Raw genomic sequence first — 13,817 nt, 5'->3', positions numbered from 1 at the left:
GACAGACAAGAGTGTTGCAGGAGAAGAGAAAAGTGTTTGAAGATTTAAGAGTGTCTTAGGTGGAGCCAAAATCAAGTGTCACAAATGCAAGTGGGAGGATTTCCAATGTTTAATATGGTAAAAATAAGCGGAAGTTATCTGCCGGTCCGGAACAGTCTGCCATGCTTTTGTCATATACTGTAAAGTGGTGTTGAACTGGGTGTCGAACTGGAGCCTCACCATTTGCATATGTGAGGCTCCAGTTATACATCGAGTGTCACATTAAATGACAAAAATGAAGAGAGTTAAAGCAGCTGGAGAGGTTTTCTTACAACTTTTGAGCTGACACAGTTTTGGAAAATGTTTCCTTCACGCTGCAGTGTACAACATAGGCAGCCAAGAGTCTCCAAAACAATACAGAATTGACAGATAGGAGAAAATTCCCACTCGTCCTGAAGTTCCCAAAATCCAGCACTGAGCGTAAACAAAGTGTCTAAGTAGCGTGGGAATGCTAACCCTAACCCTAGCTGGAGTTTGAGCAATCCAGCACTGAGCGTAAAAAGATGAGTCAAAGTAACGTCTAATCGGATTCGTTTCCTTAGAGCTGGTTCAGAGTTTGCTCAAGAGTTTACCCAGTGCGCATTGATTCGTCGAATATACGTATATTCACGGCGAAAATACGACTATACGTATATACGTCGCCTCGACGTATAATCAACGTCGAATTGCAACCGTAAAATCGACGACATTAATAAACGCATATATAACGTCGAAAACACATCTTTTTACTGTACGTATCATGTGTGCCGCAACTAGGAGTATACGGCTCTCTGCACAGTGTACGAAGTAAATTATTTTCGCAGTAATTAATTTACACGTGTATAATAAATATAGTAAATATAATAAATTAATTACTGCGAAAATAATTTTCTTCGTAAATCCTGCAATCCAGATGATTGGGGCATTGGTGCATGGCTACAGTCTGTGCTAGGAACATGGAGAGGGTCTCTGGTTCAATACATATTTGTGGGTCTGGTATTATTCGTTATGATCATATCGTTAATATCCTGTTTGAAAAACATGTGGACTAAAGCTGCTGCTTCTGTGCTAATTGTACGCCCTGAAGGGATCATGAAGGTCAAAAAATGGTTTCATGGGAAAGGTTCTCTTATCTAGTGGCAGAACCTGATGGGTAGAACAATATAGTTTTAAGGGGGGTTACCCTTGGGAGTGATTCCCCTAGATGCAAATGATTTTTGTGGTTTGTTTGTTCATAATAAGATGTTTTGCAGGAACGGAACAAAGAGAAATTTTACAACTTCAGCTAGAATTGTTCTGCAAAACGTCACAGCTGAGGCAGGGGAACAATGTGTAGATTTTTCTAAGAGTTATTACCCAGTTGTTGACCAATCTGTTGACCAATGTTGACCAAAAAAGCCTAAGATTATGCTGGGCTCCAGCCCACAGGGATTTACCTGTGCTGTAAGAACTAATGAGTGAATAAGGAGACTGGATTCTGGTGAAAGACTTCAGGAAAAAGAAATGGTGTTCACTCAGGTGGAGGGGGCTGTACCAGGTGCTGCTGACCACTGCCACTGCTGTGAAGGTCACAGAAATGGTGCCCTGGATTCATGCTTCCCACTGTAAAAAGGTCACAAACGAACTGAGCAAAGCGCAGGAGTGATGTCTCCACAAGGACAGATGGGGATAACCTGCTTGGGACTGATGTGCACAGCCTTTTTCCTTTTTATGTAGAAGCCTGTCACCACCCCAAAAGAGGAAGAATCTAAACACGAAGCCTCTTTGTATACAAACTGGCTGAATGAAACTGATAATGAGGGGGATATGAGTAATTTGTGGTATAAATTTATAAATCATACTGTAAAGTTAAAGAAATTTAATGCATCTTGTTATATATGTGCTTTAATGCCTCATTCTACAGCCTCACCCATGCGACTTTTTATGAAATGTACTCTTTTATTAATATCACGTTAGAAGGCTTAGACGCTATCAAACAAGAATTAAGGGGAGTTAGATTAATGGTACTTCAGAACAGGTTCGTGCTGGACCTTCAAAATGCAGCATCTGGAGGAGTCTATGCTTTAGTAGGAGACTCCTGTTGTACATATATTCCAGCTAATGACTATGATTACGGAAATCTTACGCTCGCTATTCAGCATTTGAAAGAACTAAAAGACAAGGTGAATAAAGAGAGAGGCATAAAAGATACACCGGCTTTTCTCTCCTGGTTAGAATCACTGTTTGGGCCAGGGGGAATGTTTTTCTTTTAAGTTACTAACACCGATTATAGGGGCTGTGATACTTGTCTTCCTGTTTTTATGTTGCTGTATGACATGTATTATTCCAATGCTTCGAAATATGGAAATATGGTACCTAGGGGGATAAACTGTTCATCCTTCCAGTCTGGAGAATTGGCAGCTGTCTGACGTCAGTAAGTGATCCTTAAAAAATTAATAGTTCCATGACAGTGTGCATCACCAGAAAATCAATTTCAATGCATTAAAACTCTTGTTATCCTTCTGATCATTGAAGTGTCATTGCCCCAGCACTGTATACTCTTACTTTTGACGCCTGTCTGAAGTTGGATCCATTTCTAAGAATGGTGACTCACATATCCTCATGCTCAACTTTGGCTCAACCACACAAACTATGAAGATAATCATCTGCTTTTGCTCCAAGATTTATGTTACTAGGCTCTCTCCTGGGGATCCTCGTGTTCAAACATTGCCCTTATTGTGGATGATCCATGACAGAATTCAGGGAATTCAGAATTCTGATACCTCAGCTCAGATTCTGACTGGGCAGACTGTCATTGCCTGGTGTGAATGTGTGCATATCTGTTTTTGTGCATGTTCTGTGGCCTGTTGTACAGTACATCACAAATGAAAGGGAAATGGAAAACTAAAATAAGACTCAAGTGTTTTATCTTTCATTAACAGTGTTTCATTAGTATCTGTGCTAGATCCTGTCATCCACTGCTTACCATGACAGGCTCTAGCACAGGATAGCAGCTAATACATTTAAAAATCTCACTGCACAATGTTGTATATTCAAGGGCTGATCTTCTGTACTTTTTCTTTCACTTTTCATTTCCAAGAAACTCAGTCCTGCCAGGAATAATCTGAGAACAAAATCAATCTGAGTGAAAATCTAAGCAGAGGAAGATTGTTTTACAGAGTCAACAAGGTCTAATTCAAGGTCATCAGCACTAACAACATTCTCTCTGGAGACAGGCGATAAGAAAATTGAAAGTGTGTATTGTTACTGTCACGACCACCAGGCAGTCAAGACCAAAGCGTAAGCAAGCTAATCAGCCCCAGCAGCGGGTGATTATTAACAAACGCCGCCGCACGAGTTAAACCACCTCCGCACACTCACTGTGCGGTGCGCACTGCTATTTAAACCATCTTCACCTGCTTCCCACTGCTCGGTATTGAGTCTACTCCTTGAGAGCTCTACCTGGCGTTTTTCCCCGTACCTCGTTTATTCTGGATTTTGGATTCCCCTTCTGCCTTTTCGACTTTGCACCTCGCCTCTCGCCTCGGACTGTCTGCTACCGGAGAACTTCCTGGATTACGACTTGCCTTTCGCCTTTTGACTACGACCTTGCCTCTCGTTTTGGTTTGTTCGCCTGCCTCATCTATCACCCGTGCCTGCGTCTGCACATGATCCGTGTATCTTCCCACCAGGGATTCCTAACAGTTACATAACAGCAGAGACTATGAGTTATGCTATCATGAGAGTGGTGATGGATTTTTTTCATTGCTTAGTTTTGCAGGTTCTGTACATTTGAACATTCAAAGTGACTAAAGTAAAGGAGTTTTCCCTTTTTACCACATAATTCCCAAAGATCAACACTAATAGAAAGCCTAATTCCAGCCAAGATTCAATTACTGTCTCTCAGGCATCCCAGCAGTGGATTTCATGACTTCAGACAGCCATCTTTATCAGTGGAGAACTCAATGCTCTGAGGTTTACTGGCAGAGTCTCACACTGGGTAATATGTTGGTAAATAATGTCCTATGGAATTCTACTATTGATAAATTCTACTATGGAACTGCGATGTGTCCTGAAAAAATATTCTATGATAGTGGTACAGTCCATCACACCCCACCTACAGCCTTTAAAAGAGAAAAAAAAAATTCTGATATTATGGTGGAAAAAGAGCCCTGGAATCTTTGTAGAAGGACAAAAGATGGAAAGAATGGGCAGTGTAACCATGGCGAAGAGAAGGGAAATATTGGAGAGAGCTTTTTCATACACTTTTTATCATTGTTTTTCCAGCCCAACAATGATCAACAAATATGGGCAGGCATCCTGTGCCAAATCCAATCTACCTTTCTTCCAAGCATACAGGAATGTCAGTGAATTAAATATTGACATATGAAAATACCCAAAAATATGCAATCACACATATGCAGTTTGAGCAAACATAAGACAATACCCAAGTACCACAAACTACCAGGCATCATTAGCAGTTCAGGTGGGGAGCTGTGTCAGCATGCGTAGGCTGCAAAGGAACAAGTAATAGGTCTATTCCATGCTTAAAAGAGAAGAAAGAAAACACAACATTTCAGCCGTGGAGCCCTCACACCTGAAGAAGGCTCCACGGCCGAAACGTTGTGTTTTCTTTCTTCTCTTTTCATCTAGTGTCATTAGCCAGTTCCTGTCAAAATAAAATAGAAATGGATAACATTCTAGAGAGAGTTTGAAATACCAAGGTACAATTTAAACCATATTTCTTCCACTACAACCACAATATTTTGGAGAGCCTATTTTCGCTGAGCCTAACTGTTCTGGCATGCCCGTTAGCCTCCGTCCTGCTTCAGCAATGAATGCAACGGGGCACATTCTGAGGGAGATGCGGTCAATCAGGTTGCAGGAAAACCACGCTATGCTTTTTTTTGAGATCCTGAAAAGGACAGAGGGGCCATGTATATGTGTGCAGCTGGATATGTAATTGCAGGTGGCGTAGCAAATTCTGCTGAAGCCCCACTGCCTGGTGTGGACGGTAGCTGTGCATGTTGCAGCAGAATTGTGCATGTGAGATCAAGGGGGCATGTCATGTGTTTGAGCACTTCACTCCCTTCCGGAAGAGTCCCAAAAATTTGTAAGTTCTTTGGATGACCTGTGGACCGATCTTTCACGATGAAGAATTCCTTAAGAAGAATAGATCTCGGCCCACCATCCCAATGCCTCCATCTCAAAACAGCAACCTCCCACTGCCCTTAGTCTGCAAGGCAGTCCTTTCAAGTGCAATGATGACGCCGGGACCTTCGTTGCCTATTGTATGAGCTGAACTTTTGTGCTCATCAATTCAACGCTCTTTCCATCAACTCATCTTGTCTTTTGACGCTTCGTGTTTTGTGCTCCTTTGACTATCGGCATATCGGGTGACTGCAAACACTGAAGTTCTTGCTTACGGAGTGTGGAACAGTGTTTTCAAGTGATCGCTGTTCTGTCATGTTGACGCCGAGTGAATCTTTCTTTGGCAACATAGGCAGGCTGACAGCAAAAGTAATGTCAAATTTCTTGACTTATTTCTGAATGTGAATGTTCTTTAGAAAAGGGATGCGGCGTTGCTTCTCCCCCGTGTAAAGGTCACGCATTCCAGACGTGGTTATGAGGGAACAGTTGCCGCAAGTGTTTGAAAAGAGCAAGAGAGGAAGCAGCCCTGCCCCGTGTGAAGATCAAACTCAGGACCTTCAGATGATGAGACTGACACGCTACCAACTACGCCAACGAGGCCAGCTGCGGTGCACAGCCGGAAAGTTTGCCTCATATGGATTTCAGTCGCCCGTTCCCTAATCTTTAGACGCCCTCTGCTGGATGTTGCATTTGCCTTTTGATCTCACCGATACTTTTTTGGTCTGTTTCTGTTGCGAGTCCGTTTTTCAGATCTCACCTAGCACAAGTCTCTCTGGCTGAAGTGACCTCTCTGCTTCAGCATCGTGCCCTCACTCAGCCATTAAAAACGTCACTCGGACTTCTGACATGCTGACATGAAATGTCAAGAGAGAGTGGCGGAGACGCTTAAGGCAGAGAGAAGATGAAGAGGGGGCGTGGCTGCGAAATGATTGACAGCTGCATGACGCTCTCCATGCAAGGTGTGACCACAGGCTAAAGAACACCTTTCGGCACATCAAGCTCTAAGCACACACCTGGAGGACGTGGGAAATGATCCCGCTACCTCACGCATGCAAAGCGAGCGCTGTACCATGCAAGCTAACCCCCCTCGCTGGAGCTCATGCCTCGGTGTCGCCTAGTGCCGCTTGTTCCCCTCTTACCGGGTGCAGTTCACTGCCCTTCGTCTGCAAGGCAGTCGTGTAATTGCGGCTTTCTTGACTTATTGATGAAGGTCTGACTGGACAAGCGAATGACGCCTCTCCCCCGTCCTCAAGCTCGCTGACAGAATAAAATAGAAAGTGCTGCCGTGGCTCATTGGTTTAGGGGTATGATTCTTGCTTAGGGTGTGGGAGGTCCCGGGTTCAACTCCCGGCTGAGCCCTTGTGTGCTCTTTTTGTCCTCGTCCACAAGACTGGGAACTGATATCCACATCACCTTGCAGCATCTGCTTATGGCAAACGATGGAATGTGACTAATGACTGAACGAGCCTGGTGAATACTCATCACGTGGCACAATGAGAGCGTGCAGTCAGCTGTCCAAGGCAGCAACCTCATTGCTCGTTCAAAAGAACACGTACTGAAAACTCATCACCACTATGTCGTAAATGAGCACCGCGATCGCTTGTTGTCATGCGTCCTTACTTGGGAAATGCAGAAGCAAAAACTGCCCTCTCTCAGCCACCGAAACGTGTGCGGCTCGCCTTGCACTCTCTGCGCCTCGCATATTTATGGAGCTGTCTGCTCTTCTTTCTGTTGAAGTACGCAAGTTACGGGGCGTACTGCAGACTATGATGTGCTCAATGACAGCTTTCAAGATTTGAAAACTATGAGCTTGAGGGCTCAAGTCGAACGAATGTGGTTGTTATGCAATTGATGATCAAACGCACATATTCTAACGATTCGTGAGAGTATGTTCTAAAGGTCCCTGGCTCGATCCCGGGTTTCGGCATTTTGTTTCATCGCTCCCTTTGTTCCTCTCTCCAGCGCCCCCTGCCTAAAATGACACGTCCCTTTCTCAGCCCGAAACGCAAGCGATACACCAGCAACAAACCCTACAGGTTTCCGTAGTGTAGTGGTTATCACGTTTGCCTAACATGTGAAAGGTCCCAGGTTCGAGACCAGGTGAAAACAGCCCCTTCTTGCACGCTCCTGCAGTTCACAGAGGTCTTGAACCACCAGTCATTTGTTCCCAATGTATTTCCGGTGCCTTCATGCACTCTTGTACCAAACGCATGTTCCTTCTGTATGCGGAGCCGATCATTTGCAATTGGGCTGTGCCGACAGATCAGGACGAGCTCTGTCGGCTCAAAAGCAGCGCAGGACCTGCAAGAACAACAGAAAGATTAGCATCCAGTGGGGGCTTCTTAGTGAGAACCAAGAATCGGCTCCAGCAACAGGGCTGGACGCATTGTTCCATTCTCCGACCACTCTCGGTGTAAACAAGTCCCTCCTGGTCTCTGCTTGAATTGCACTTTCCTGCGTTTGCTTTGGTGTAACTGGCTTCCCCTGCATGGGCGAATGTGAAGAAGATCCTTAGTAAGTCATTGAAGAAACCCGAGAAGAGGTCGGAGTGGTCCCTGTCGTTCATCAACGATCCAGTCAGGCAGTACTCCTCTGTAAAGCGCCGTTCGTTCACATCAATTGGCTTTTTTTTGCCTTCATTCGTGCAAGTAGTAAAAGCAGACGCCCCTATTCTGCCGTGACCCGGATTCGAACCGGGGTTGTTGCGGCCACAACGCAAAGTACTGACCACTATACGATCACGGCGAGTTACCGATACACACGTGGCAGGGCGGAAAAGGCTGTGCTCTCTTCGTGTGACATAATTCGGGAAAGTCCTGACGTTGCATTTCAACTGAGCCCCAGTATACATCGACCCTTCGACACTCTGAGTGACAACTCTCTTGCGTGTTTTCTCATATTTATGTAGTTTGCTTGCATGATGCCCGGAACAGCAGGGTTGTGCACTCCCATATGGTCTAGCGGTTAGGATTCCTGGTTTTCACCCAGGCGGCCCGGGTTCGACTCCCGGTATGGGAACGTGTCAATTTTGCCTCCTGCTTTCCAAAAGATCAGCACTGTGTACGAAGGAGCCGCATTAAAACTACTCAACGTGCAAAACGTGCGAGAAGAGGGGGCGCTTGTTTCCAGCCGAAACTTCTCGCGTGTGAGACGAGCTGACCATCGCTGCAGGAGGTGGGAGGGTCACTCTGGTAGACAGGGCTGACCTTCGGCAATAGGATTTATACTCTCCAAGATGATATTTGCACTTTCTGGAGAGGCGATTTTCTCCACTTCAGTAGCCCGATTTCGTCGATTGCGTGGAGAGGGCTGTAGAATGTGACGCCGCCTTTCCTGCTCCGTCCATGACAGGCGTGCTGGTCTCTGGAGAGAGAGCACGGTCTATCAGCGCACTCCAATAAAGGCACTGGAAGCAGCTGAATCGCATTGGCGAAGCTCAGCGCTGGGCCGCTGAGCACATCTTACCACAGTTTCCGTAGTGTAGTGGTTATCACGTTCGCCTCACACGCGAAAAGTCCCCGGGTGGAAACAGACTTCTTTTGTCGCCACGCACAAAAGGGGATTGGGGATTCACCTAGCGCTGTGATCGAACAGACCCACTCACCTCTTAGTGTGGCGGGATCTGCACAGTGCATGTCGCAGCGCATCCTTCTTTCACTTCAATGCGCGTCCTGATGTACCCCGGTCTCGCGCGTGACAGGTGGAGACAGGTGACAGGTCCGCGTGACAGGTCCTATACTAACGAGGAAGACATCGCTCTCTCCGACCCCCGGCATCGTGGCCCGACCCACCGTGCTGGAAGCCGACTCGTGCTGTGATTCCTTTACGGAGCAGAAATGACAACCGAGGAGCCGAGAGATCATTTCAGCATTTCGCGTCTGAACGGAAAACACAAACGACCAACTCGGAATGATTTGCCTTTGACGCTTATCAAAGCGTTCTTTGTGCATCGAACAGACCCACTCACCTCTTAGTGTGGCGGGATCTGCACAGTGCATGTCGCAGCGCTCCCTGCTTTCACTTCAATGTGCTTCCTGATGTCGAGTCGTGTGCCGTGCGGAGGCTCTGAAAGCGAGAGCAATGAAAAGGTGCACGACGCTGTGTTAGAAAATAGAGAAGTGAAAGGCAGTTCTTTCTCTAAGGAGGTAAAAGAAAAGCTACTCCCCGTCGGAGAAATCGAACCCCGGTCTCCTGCATGACAGGCGGGGATATTTGCCACTATACTAACGAGGAAGACATCGCACGTTCCGACCCCCGGCATCGTGTCCCGACCCAGCGTGCTGGAAGGCGACGCGTGCTGTGATTCCTTTACGGAGCAGAAATGACAACCGAGGAGCCGAGAGATCATTTCAGCATTTCGCGTCTGAACGGAAAACACAAACGACCAACTCGGAATGACTTGCCTTTGACGCTTTTCAAAGCGTTCTTTGTGCACGACGACTGCGCCGCCTAGCAGATACAAATGGGTTGTACAACTTTGAAGTAGCAAATGGAAGAGGGCTAAGCCCCCTCTCTTTTAGCCCAGGTTCGATCTGTCTCCCAGACTCACCAGGTGCACGCACACACACACACCCGTGCCGTTGAAGTGCTCTGCTTCATTTCTAAGGGCAACTCAACATTCACTCCTACCCCGAGTGCAGAAAAGACAGCGTCTGCAGCAACAGCAGCTCAGGTCTCTGCCCATCTCCTCTGCTCTGCGGCTCCTGCGGAGTGGAGTCCTGCCTGGAGCTGTGTTTGCAGGCGGCGGCTCCCCGCGCCCTGTCTGTGCGTCGTGAAATTAATTAATAACGTTAATAAATTTATAAAGTAAAGTTATAAATTAGAAATTAATAACGATATAATTATATTCATGTACCGCAACACAAGAATAGTACACACTGTACATTGTCTGTCGATAATGTTTCTGTAGTGCTTTTTCAGCACTCAGCATGTGACTGTGCTGGTGGTGCTGTGGGTTAGGTTCCTGACTTCCATGTCACACGGTCTATGATTGAATCCCATAAAACTATGACTTCATTATTTAACAAACATTTCTTTGAAAAAATGAAACGTTTCCCTTGGTCAGAGATTAAATAAAACCTCACTTTTTTTGAGGTTTTACTGTGCAGAGTGAGGTTTTACCTCACTTTTTTTGAGCAGAAGGTTTACTGTGACCTGAGAAGGGCCGGCATCCAATCACGGTGGTACACACACACGCTCTCACTCATCTGAGCTACACGGCTACCAAGATGATCTCGGGTGCGCCGAGCTGGTACGGAACATATTGAACTGATCGACGGCGAATTGTCTCTCAGACAGGCTTTTCACCTCTAAGCTCCCTGACTGACAGTGATCAGCTAGGTAGTAAAACAGTCAGCTGCTTCTAAGCCTTAAACAGCTGCATCTCGGCGCTTCCACGGAGAGATGATTTGAAAGCCGAACATCGCCCATTGGGAACACCTTACTATCACTAGTTTAAGAGACTCTTAAGGTCTTGCAGAGGTGCCTGTCTAATAGCATGCGCTTTGCAAGCTATAGGTGTTTAGGCTGAGGCAGAATGCCTGTTAACAAAATGTTTTTCTAAAGGTGTGTCTAAGTGGCTGCAAAAGGACAACACTCCTGGGGCGCCGTGGCTCAGCTCCTGCACTTGATTATAATGCCGTTACGTGTCGAAGCAGTAATTTACGTCATCCTACCACTGCAACACGGGGAATAGAGAGAAATGAGCACACGCTACGAATCGTCTCAATCACTCCCTAGAGTCGTAAGGCGCATTGAAGGGTGCACCCCCATCATTAATCGTTGCGCCTCTGTGAAAGGAAAGCTCTTGGGCAGTATTTGAAACAGCTCAGATGAAACACTTGATTGCTTCCATGTGCATCTGGAGCCCACTTCTTATTTTCACTTCACGCCGCCCAAAGCATTTCTAAAACAGGAGATTCGCGTTTGGGAATGCGCCCTGCCCTACAAATAAAACAGGTCTACGGGTCTGAAACCTGCTCCACGGAAAACAGCTCTGTTGCGCTTTTGATCAAAGGGAGATTCACTGTTCTTACTTTTTGATGACATAACACCCAAAGGGGCTTCTTTGGAGCTGGATTCCAACCAGCAACCTTAAGTTTCTTGGCGGTATCCTTTACAGTCCTCTGATCGGTCAACAAGGGACTGAAGGGGGCAGCTTTCCTCACACATACAGTGCAATGTACTGTAGTGTTCCCCTTCATTGAATTCGCAGTTCTGCATCAGACCTCTAACTCGTTTCCTTAGCTTGGATTTAAGTCACGAAGCAGGCTTCTACTGTATAAACTTCTAGAGGAATCACAAACTATTTGAGAGGCCACCATCCCAGGGGGACCTGACAAAGTCTATCCCTAAACACCTAGCGCAGTCTCTCGAGAGACTGTCAAAAATCGCTTTCTCTGTTTGCGTTGCAAGTAAGTGAAAACGCGGTCTCAAACCAGAGCTACTTGGCAGCAGCGGCACGTAAATACCGTTACTGTTACTGCTCGATACCGACGTTAGCCTACTATACCATGTTCAGCCACCGCTAGAAAATGTACGGCTCTAGAACCAGAGCAAACGACAGAAGGGCCAACGCCGAACAGGCACACGTGTCAGACATGGAGCGCAACGAGGATGGGATTCGAACCCATGCGTGAAGAGCACAATGGATTAGCAGTCCATTGCCTTAACCACTCGGCCACCTCGTCGACGACACTGGGCTGTCCAGACATGGGTTGGCGCACTCCAGATGATCTTTTTCTTTTTTTTCCCTCATACTCGAGGGTCATTTTCCTGTTCCACATGCGATTTCAACATTTTCCTTGGGAGATGTCAAGCCAGCAAGCCACTGCTGTGGTTCAGTGGCCAGTGTGGAGTTCAGTGGCCCTGTTGTACACAGAAAGCACATTGAGCTCCTTGGACATGAAAAGTTCCAGATAAAAGCCATTTGTCACCCTTTCTCTTGGTGTTGATGTTGCTATTGTATGTAAAGGTGGCAACTTGCTCAGCGAGCAGGCGGAGCACACACCGAATGCAGATGTGTCTAAATGGTGTGTCCAAGTGGCTGCAAAAGGACAGCCCTCCCGGGACGCCGTGGCTTAGTTGCTTAAGGCGCCTGTCTAGTAAACAGGCGACCCTGGCTCCGATTCCCAGCGGTGCCTTTTTTGTTCTGTCTTCTCGAACAGAACTGGTCATTATGGACAACTGCCTACGGCTAGACTTAATTAAATGCAAGCATTCATTTCCTGTCGTGAACGACTTGTTTTTCTTAAAATGGATGCAACTTGCAAAACATGAAATACAAACCTTGCTAATCAGCGCTAGCGGCTGGCAAAAAAAAAAGAAGTCAGCAATGTTTTTTTTCTTTAACCTTAACCCTGCTAACGGAGACGAGTTAATCGACCGAGTCTATGCAGCTTAAACGGTGTGCAAGTCGGGTTCTTAGCTGAAAGGGTGGTAAATCACGCTCACCCCAGTCCTTAATCTTTTAAAGAGGATACAAAATTGAACCTAGTCGCCACATCACATACATCCTGTTCAATGATAAAAAGGTAACATCTATCCTCGCTCCAGAGTCAATCTCACGTTGAGGGCATCTTTTTTTTTTAACTTTACCGTGAATCGGGCTCGGCTGCACAGAGGAGAGAGCAGAGCAATGAGGTCACGGGGACAGGGGAGTCACACGCTGGCGGTTTGAATACGCGGAAGATCACTGAGGGATCCACAGTATATGGACCCTCCGTGCGCCATCAGTCCACACTCTGGACTCTGAATCCTGCCATCCGAGTTAAGATCTCGGCGGAACCTGAGGCGCAGTTCCTTCTTAAAACGTAATCTGGTGAGCATTTCTAGAATCGTACTTGTATAGATGCAGCCTTTAATTTGTTGCTAGGTTAAAATTAATGACTTCTTGTATTTCAGTAGGCAACTGCCCTCTTGATTTCGGATTTAATTTCTTTATTACAGGGGCGCTTTTATGAAGACAGAGTCATGTTCAGGTACTTTGCTTGATGGAGGAAGCTCATTTCGGACTCTGTGATCTGCTCACCTGGAAAGGTCTGCTGTACTACTACAAGAGAGAAGTAGAGTCTGGAAGAAGGGACAATTTTATGATGCTTTGGAAGGTAGGTTTTTTTTTCTTTGAAATCGAAATGAATCAGAATATCAGTGCAAAAGACAAACTCTTGGTTTAGTTTAAAGAGATATGGTTTTAAAACAGACAAAATGTAGAAAACAGGTGTTTCTCACTTTTGGAAAAGAATGGACCGGGGGTAATAGTTTACTAGTTGCAGTGCTGAGCTCACCGGGTTGCAGTCCTGCAGTGTCACACGACGGCCAGTGGCGCAATGGATAACGCGTTTGACTACGGATCAGGAGATTGTAAGTTCAACTCTTGCCTGGCTCGGGTTGTTTTTAAACGCATCGGGCTACTCCCCTAAGTAGTCTGTGCTACTTAATGCATTGTAATCGTACCCAGTAAGAGATTTCCTTCATGTAAATGAACTGCACCTGACAGCTTTAGAAAAACACCTGGGCTCAGGACCGTGCTGAGAGCTCAGCGTTGCTGTTCTAATTAGCACGCACTGCATCGGCTATGAGCCCGAACTTTTTAATTATTCCGATCAGTAAATCAACACGTAGTCCACATGAACGGTAGAAATATTCTCTTTTCTGTCTCTTGTTTGTAT

At 46.1% G+C, this 13,817-nt stretch overlaps 2 non-coding genes across 2 annotated transcripts; one reads left to right on the top strand and one right to left on the bottom strand.

The window, feature by feature from the left end:
- Positions 1–7,821: 7,821 nt before the first annotated feature.
- Positions 7,822–7,893, bottom strand: trnah-gug (transfer RNA histidin (anticodon GUG)). The gene has a single exon. It is a non-coding gene; the product is annotated as a tRNA-His (tRNA).
- A 201-nt stretch (positions 7,894–8,094) lies between these two features.
- Positions 8,095–8,166, top strand: trnae-uuc (transfer RNA glutamic acid (anticodon UUC)). Its single transcript has one exon. It is a non-coding gene; the product is annotated as a tRNA-Glu (tRNA).
- The last annotated feature ends 5,651 nt before the right edge of the window (positions 8,167–13,817 follow it).

This window comes from Lepisosteus oculatus, unplaced genomic scaffold (genome assembly GCF_040954835.1).
Source record: "Lepisosteus oculatus isolate fLepOcu1 unplaced genomic scaffold, fLepOcu1.hap2 HAP2_SCAFFOLD_63, whole genome shotgun sequence".
NCBI lineage: Eukaryota > Metazoa > Chordata > Actinopteri > Semionotiformes > Lepisosteidae > Lepisosteus > Lepisosteus oculatus.
The sequence above is the reverse complement of the archived record's forward strand: the minus strand, read 5'-3'. Positions and strand labels throughout refer to the sequence as shown.